The sequence below is a fragment of the Egretta garzetta genome, unplaced genomic scaffold (genome assembly GCF_000687185.1).
Source record: "Egretta garzetta isolate BGI_Z169 unplaced genomic scaffold, ASM68718v1 scaffold386, whole genome shotgun sequence".
NCBI lineage: Eukaryota > Metazoa > Chordata > Aves > Pelecaniformes > Ardeidae > Egretta > Egretta garzetta.
The window spans coordinates 497,623-505,864 of NW_009260063.1; the positions used below are offsets into that span (position 1 = coordinate 497,623).

Genomic DNA, 8,242 nt, shown 5'->3' on the forward strand with positions numbered 1-8,242 from the left:
ATACTCAAGATTTCTAATTAAAGCTGTAAAAGGAAAACCTGTTAAAAATCACACATCTGGATTATCACCTTAGGTGGTTATGGTAAGATCTGCACTAGGCTGAATTCAGACAGTGGTAGCTGCTTTTGTTCTGTAAAACTGCAGAACGTTTTTAGAAGATGCAGAAGATGAACCTGAGTCAACCGTTCACAGTAGGCAACAAAGCAATGGTTCGATTTCACTGTTTCCAAACAAATCCATTTATAAACACTGCCACTCTGTCGCTGCCTCGAACCACAGTATCTTTTGAAAGCCCATGTAAGCTGTACCAAGGGACTCAACAAACACAAATTTTGCCAGTTTTTCAATACAGCCAGTAGGAAGGTCTAGAAGATAAGAGAACTGTACACAAACTTAAATCAAAAAGGCCAATTGTTTCTTTCAAACTTGTAAACTCCCTGAAAACCTCCTCAACAATTCCTTGCATAGAAGACACTGCTATTTAACTGGCTCAAATTCACTTTTGTTATCTGGGTCCAGGAATCCTTGTGAAGTATCACAGTGTCCATACGCTTCAACAAAAACAACTTACATTTTTAAATAACCTATTAGAAATTTATTGCCAAGTATTAAGAATTGATTTTCACATGAAATTTGCCCTGCCTAACTTTCTAAGGTGGAATTTTACTGACCCTTTCTTCTCTTAGCTTGCTAAAGTTACTTACTCCACCTTCAACTATTCGCTATTCTTGCATGACTGCTTTCTCAAGAATTCAGCATAAGCCTCAACAGATCAGTATATTAAAAGCATAAAGCTTGAACCTAGGCTTCTGTAGTTTGTAAGGGAACTAACAATAAGTTCCGTTGTCGTCTCTGCAAATTAGTTTAAAAAAAAAAATTAAAAACATTGACCTTGTCAATGGGACAACCAAATCAGATCAGCGCTGAATCTGGAAGCTTTACAGTAAGGGCAATAACGATATATTATAATGAAGAACGGAAACATTACTGCAAAGACACAAAGGTAGAAGCAAGGAATTTAACAAGTACACATAGCTTGCTTTGGCTGTTAGGACAGTTCTTTAAAAATGAAAGGATACTGTCCCAAACAGACCAGCAAAAAGAAGAAAGTACTTTGTCATGTCAAGAAAAGAGCACAGAAATAATTTTCCACAAGCTGCTCTATAAAGTGGGCTTTTCTGCTTAGAAAAATTTTTATTTCTTCAAAGAACACCAGCTGGCTATTTGCAGTACAGACGGTAGGAACTGGTCTCAGACTGCCGCTCTCGTTACAGAACACAGAAACCCCTTTCTCATAAAATACAGGTACAAAGCAAGAACTACATCGGAAGACAGAGGCTTTGGTCAAACTGCATAATCCTTCCCATCCTCATCCCAGTTAGAGCACTGCTCTCAAAACACAGAAGGATCACCTTTGCTATTCCGAGTAGTAGTGCTCTTCCTGTGCTCCCGACAACAGGGATAACGGGAAGAATGCTGCTGTCTTGAGAGGCACATCATGGAGTTAAGATTGGCACAAATCTCAGTTCTACTAAAGACCAAGCCATTGCTATGTAAATCACAACACACTCTACAAACCGTAACATTAATAGTGCATAAGAAAAATTGAAAATATTTTGGTTATACCGAGTAACTATTTATAGCGTAGTACATGAAATGAGTTTTAACATTTTTCTTCAGTTTTGATAATCTAGGCTGTCAACAAGTACTCCGTACTGCACATTTTTAGGCATGACCTCCTTCATTATGCACTTTTCATCTACTCTTGTGAGTGGGCAATTTGTTAAAATCCGGAAGACTTCATCTTTCACAAACATGCTGCAAGAAATGCAGTTCTCCTAATCAAAAAAAAAAAATGCTGAGAAAGTAAGTAGTAACATTTGAAAACATTTAGAAGCCTGTCCGTTGGGTGAATTCTGACAGGCTTCATTAGCATACAATTAAAAAAAAAGCATTCATTTTGATTTATGGATTCACATCTCATTTCAAAGCATCTTAAGTCTACTTTATTAGGTATTTATGGTATTCAGAAAAATTACGCTGATTTTGCTTCAGCTTTCTTTTCAATATTCTATTCACACTTCCAACCCAACTGCTATCATTCCAAATAAACCTTAAAGCCTGACTTTGCATGAGCAGGAGAATTTATATGTGGTTTTAATGCAAGAGGATGCCTAATTTTGCAAATGTTCTATGCAGTAAGAAGTCAAACATTCGGGAGGTTACAGATCTTAGGAGACACCTGAAATACAAGAATTGACAGTGAACCTTAGGTGAGGCTGTAGACCTAACTATAAACAGACCCTTCTGCAAAAGCTGAAAACTCATTGTCAAATACCTGTTAATTCTGTGATACTAAATAATCACTCTTTCTGTTGTCTTTTTTCACAGAATTAACAGGTATTTGACAATACTAAATAATCACTCTTTCTGTTGTCTTTTTTTTTTATTTTGATGTTATCCCTTGAAGCGTTTTTGTGCTCTTAACCACTACAGTTAATCCTGCTGTGTAACTTGCAAAGTACAACTTTCCGTTTTATTTGTTACTCACCTCAAATGGGTCAAACTACACATATAGCTCTATTAAATTTGTGACTAAAAGCTAGGAAAACCTTAACTGATGAAAACAACCTATAAAAAACAATAGCAGTGGCTTGCAGTTCAGTCCTTTCTTATTTCAGGAGAGAGTTAACATTTTTCAGGGGTTTTTGTTTTGGTTTAAATTCAATTAAAAGTGAACTACTATTTAGATGAGATGTTACTACACATTAGGATGGACTAAATAGGACTGCTTACTTAGAAACCAATACCATTTGGGCAAATGAGAGTAAGCAGATCAACAGTTACATAATACCCAGCATCTCCCACACAATACTAATCAAAAACCAAGCAAAGTGACTCAAAATAATGAACTATGATAGAATATTCACATAAATACAGCCAGCAACATTTAATGAATCTGATCATCACGGTCAGCAACAGACGAATACTAACTCAGGGTAAGATGTACAATACAGTAACAAATATAATGGAATAAAACACAATAGAATTGTTAAAACTTCGGTTTTTTGAAGACATTTGCACTGGTCAAAGTACACAAGTTGAACAAGGGGATTCTTTATAACAAGTGAGGTCAGATATAAAAATACAGTTTATCTGTGTTTAGACTATATGCCTAAAACCATGAGACTCACTTTTGTTTAGATCTCAGCCATCCTCACACCAGCTGAGGAAAACCAGATGTCATGCTCTGAACAAAAACACACTGTGCAGTCAGACATCAAAACTTAAAAACACTTAAACCTGTCCAACAACCAAGGAACATTATATTAAGACTTGCACGTTTGACATTCAGTTCTAGTAATTATCCTCTAGACCTCCTCAATACTGGCTGACCGTAAATTAGATCATGGCTAGATGCAGACAGATTCACCATTTGGTAGAGAAAAACCACCTGCCTCCAAATGAAACAAGGAAACACACACTCGACATCAACTTTGTGTAGTTTCCTCCTAATTAATGGCAAGCCACTTTCAGATACAGTTAAGGACCATCTTTGGTATACGCCTTTGCAATTGGGCTATGTTTAAGACTAATTCTAGTTCAAGACAGACATACAAGCTACACTCATTTTATCAAGCTCTTAAGATACTGGCTAGACAGCAAAGTATAAAAAAAAAAAAGGCAGTGGGGGGACACAGAGGGAGGGAGAGAGAAGTAAAAATGTCATCACAGCACACAAACCCCACTACTGCGTACGTCACTGTTTAACATCGCGTAAAGAACTGGCATCAAACATCACAGGGAAAACAAATTCAAACTCCTTCTAGAGGAGTTTGGGTTTTGGTTTTTTGGGTTTGTTTTGTTTTGTTTTTTAAATCACTATTTTTTTTAACCTCATGATTAGTAATCTGTGTTTTGCTCATAATACGTATCGAACAACTCCAAGTTAATCACTTCAAGGTACTCCGAACTGCTAGAAAGTTTCAGACTAACAGCTCTAAAACAGTAAACCTGCTTTTGGGGAGCAGGAGTAACTTTCTGTGAGAGACAACACTGAAGAATCTTCTTTAAATAAACGATTTAAAAGCCACGAGGTGACAATTATTTTTATCCCTGCCAAGCTAAACAGCAATGCAGATGTCAAAAAAAAATGCAAGTAGTTCAGCAGACCATCCCAAGCAAAAAAAATTAGCTTCTTAACAAGCACGTAGTGAGGGGAAGCCTTTGTAGCCAAAACCTAAACCCACAGGACCATCCAACAGAAGGCATAAATGGCAATCAGACATTGTTAAGATGCTCAGTACAAAGTACTCATGAGTTATCATGGTAGTGTGGAAAAAAAATATGAGAAAAGGCCTAGCATAAAAACAAATATATACTCAACACTTCTCAAAACTGCAGAAGACTTAAGATTCAGACCTGTAGATTGAAGCTGTTTCAAGGGAGTTTTCAGATAGCAGCAGCTACTAAATATGCCAGCTGACTCTACTGAATCCCTACTTAGGTACTGGGGAGATGAATGGAGACAGAAGAAATCCTTCCAAGCCCATTAGCCTGAAAGAAGTACAAGTCAACACTTACATAACACACTCACAGCCTTTACAACCAGTGGAAAAAGGATCCTCTCATCAACTATCACCTCCACAAAGCAAATTTCCTATTTTTTCTAGAATTATCCAGATTTATTAAATTCATTACAGTCATTTTGCTTCCAAGATAATCAACTAACTACGCACCAAGAGCCTCATGGCTTTCAAATGAATGGACCTACAAAAGTGCAGACAACTTCAAAGCCACTAGAAGATACATCATAATAGTTCCAATCTACTGAAAACAAAACAGACCACTCAAGTTTATTTTTCTTTCCAGAGTCATGTAAACCATGGTTCTGACCATTTTTCTTTAGCTCAGGAAAGGTAACTCCTGAGTATCTAGAAGACAGCAGAACACCAACATAACTTAGAAAAGTTTCTTAGTGTCTGTAAACATCCCAGTAACTCAGACTTTTTCTGTTTCATTAAAAACAGCTGCTCAAGATAGATGCTAAATCAAATCAAAGTCAAAGAATCACATGGAGGATTTTTAAACCCTAACATTTGTTTACAAACATAACCCAAATAATACATCACCCTGCACTGGCCTCTGGTATGGTGGAAGAAGAAAAAAAAAAAGTAAAAAAAAAAAAAAACAAAACAAAAAAAAAAAAAAAGACTGCAGCCTCCTTGCTCACAACTGACCATTTCAGAAAGAAGTCCTACTTACACTCATCAAAACAGACATGGGTCCATCCTTCCAGTCCCCCCATCCCCTGGTTGTGGCATGCCTGGTATTCGTTTTGTACCTAGCTCTCATTACTTCAAGTATTTTCAGCTCAATTCTGAACTCAGCCTTAAAGACACAGGTAAATTCTGTGCTTTCTCCAGCATTTGTCTTAGAAGTACTAACTTCTGTTAATTTAAAAATGCATGTGTGAATACAAGCAAAATTAGCAACCATTCTCAGCAAAAAAAACCCTCCACCTCACTAGAAATTTAAAAAAAAAAAAAAAAAAAAAGCAGGAGTTGTAAAGCAGTAGTATCCTTGTTTTACAAACAAGCAGAACAGATTATATCAGGATAAGTTCAAATAACCAAAGGGAAAAATACCAACTTAATTATATCTGTTGTACAGTAGAAGATGCAAAAGGGCTGCAAAGTTGGCTGCTTCGCAGGCAAGGTACTCTGCACATACCAGCAACTGCCACACTTTCCAACGTACTACCTTCCTGTGCTCCTTGTGAAAAAGAAAAGAAACAAATCTAACATTCCTTCTGCTTTCTCGAACCAAGGTCTCCGTATCAGCCCCCTCTTGAAGACAGTTCCTTCTTCAAACGCCACTCCACTCATTCCCTACTCCACCCCCTCCACACCTCTCCTCCCTCTGGTCTTCACCAAAATGAGTTTCTGCATAAATGGGACAGCAGCACGGGGAAAAAAGTTATTTTGAAAAATGCCAGGTGGATACAACTTCAGTTTGACTACAGAGCTTCTGAAAAACTGCCCATGCCACAGAAGTAGGAAATACAAAGTCATCCGTATTATTATAGACAAAGGCATTCTCAGAATTTACATTGAAGTACTACAGTTCTCCTTTTAAAGTACCAAGGAGATAACAGTCCTACTATTAATCTTGTATCTCAAGACAGTTCCAAAAGAATTAAGTACATATGTATGAGAAGCTGTGCATCAGCAACTGATGATGCAAAAATGAACGCAGTCTCAAAAATCAATCCAATTCTGCCCAAGTTAAAGCAACGTCAGCTGTGCAAGAAGTGCTATGAAAAAAGTACCTGAGAAGTGTCTGAATTCCTAATGTTTGAGATCTTAATTAGAAGACAGAAGTTTTCTTTTTAAGGTGTAACAAATTTTATTCAACTGACATTACAAAGTTATAATTATCTGTTCTTTAACTGATTTTACCAACCTATCCCATTTGACAAGTGAAGCTGTAAGCTCTTCATCAGCTGCATTGAAAAAAACCTCTTTTCAACTTTGCCTCGCTTCCCTCTTCATATGTAGTACTACATAAAAAAAAAATAAAAAATTAAGAACTCTGTTACAGCTAAGCCAGCCATTTTCAGCTGCCAAACTAAAGTTTAGTTCCATTTTAGTACCAGGAGACTGTGGATCATAATTCATGCAGTTAAAAAGATGATTACTTGTTGATTTAAATTCTGAACAGCTCAAAATAGCCCAGTCTTCAAATTTTGGGGGGAGGAAGGGGCATGAGATTACTAACAGAACTGGCAGTAACAGTTTAAATGCTTTGCTGCGATCAGTAGATGGTACATCACGATAAAGAATATATTGATCTAAAGTCCTGCACAATCTCAACCCGGTGCAAAACTGATACGGCAAAGAGAAGCTGGAAAGAGAAACCTTAACACCTAAGTTAATACCACATGAAGGAGCCAGTAAATCTCCCATTAGTGCCTGAGGGTACATTTGATTATTTGATTGACTGTATTTAAAAATAACCTCCCATACAATCAGTGAAGTATTCCCTATTTACACTTCTGACTTATTTACAGATCCATCTCGCAAAGAACACCAAAGATGGATGGGATTTCCCATCCCCAAGGTATTTACATATCGAATGACGTACAATTAGAACAGCCACACACAAGGCTAAATAAGACTGAAAATGTTGCCTTGACCAATTCTGCATTTTAACTAGTCTCCAATTTAAGACATGCTTCTGTGATGAATCCTGTTGATGCTTTTATGCTGCTCAGCGTTCCAATTAAATTACTATTTTTAATTATACTTCTGAGAAAATGCTAATGGATACAACTCTACAATAACAGATTATAGCCTCATTGGTCATCCCCATCTGCCTGTCCTTCCTTATGCGGCGCAAGAAAGAAAAAAAGAGATTATTGCCTTTACCTTCGAGAGAATTACACCACCTAATTAGAGTTTGACAAATCCTACAGAATGCATTGCATCCAAAAGCATTATTCTCTTTTAATGCTGTGACAGACTTAAATCAGAAGTGATCGTTTACATATGACATGCTAGACGCCACATGCCAGGACACCAATTCAACGTGGCCTTCAGAAGGAGGTAAACAAGAGTTCCAGAACACCTCCTGCTGCCTACCTGTTTCTGCAGAGCCACTGAAAAAGGGGGGAGGGCGGGGGTCTGAGGAAAAGCGGTGGGGGGGGGGGGGGGGGAGAAAAAAACCACGGGCTTCACAAATCTCTTTTGCAGTCACCAAAGACAAAACCCCAGATGAGCAGAAGGAGAAGCAAAACTAAGTGCAACAAATCTCTCCCGAGCTCCTGCTACAAGGTTCTGCTCGCACCAGAGCGTACACACAGTACGAATCAGAGAAAGGAGGAAGCTAGAAGATCACACAGAAGACATCTCACCTTCCCATCTCTGCATCAACGACCGTGTCTGTGCGTTAAACTCGCATGCCAGCTTCACCACGTACGACACAGTCGGCAGCGAGTGAGTAGAGACTGTTCAGGCACCGCGCAGAGCCCGTCACACATTTGTTTATGACACGGACTCCCAAGAATTCTAGAAAAAGTTGTCATTATTGTTACCACTGAAAGCCACCATGGCAGCAAAAAGTTCTCAGCGGCCGTGCTGCGTCTGCCACGCAGGAGACCCGGATTAATTTTTCTCCCGTCGTTTCCCCTGCCCGCTGCTCCTCAGAGAGCTCTCTGGGGACAGGGGCTGAGGGCTGGCAG

The 8,242-nt window shown here is 38.3% G+C and overlaps 1 protein-coding gene across 1 annotated transcript in view; it reads right to left on the reverse strand.

Annotated features, from left to right (window-relative positions):
• The window catches only part of ZRANB1 (zinc finger RANBP2-type containing 1), a 47,605-nt gene extending 39,536 nt beyond the window's left edge, over nucleotides 1–8,069 (reverse strand). The window contains exon 1 of the mRNA XM_009641073.2: nucleotides 7,916–8,069. The gene's annotated coding sequence lies outside the window, so the exon portion shown is untranslated. The remainder of the gene's footprint in view (nucleotides 1–7,915) is intronic.
• Between the last annotated feature and the right edge of the window lie 173 nt (nucleotides 8,070–8,242).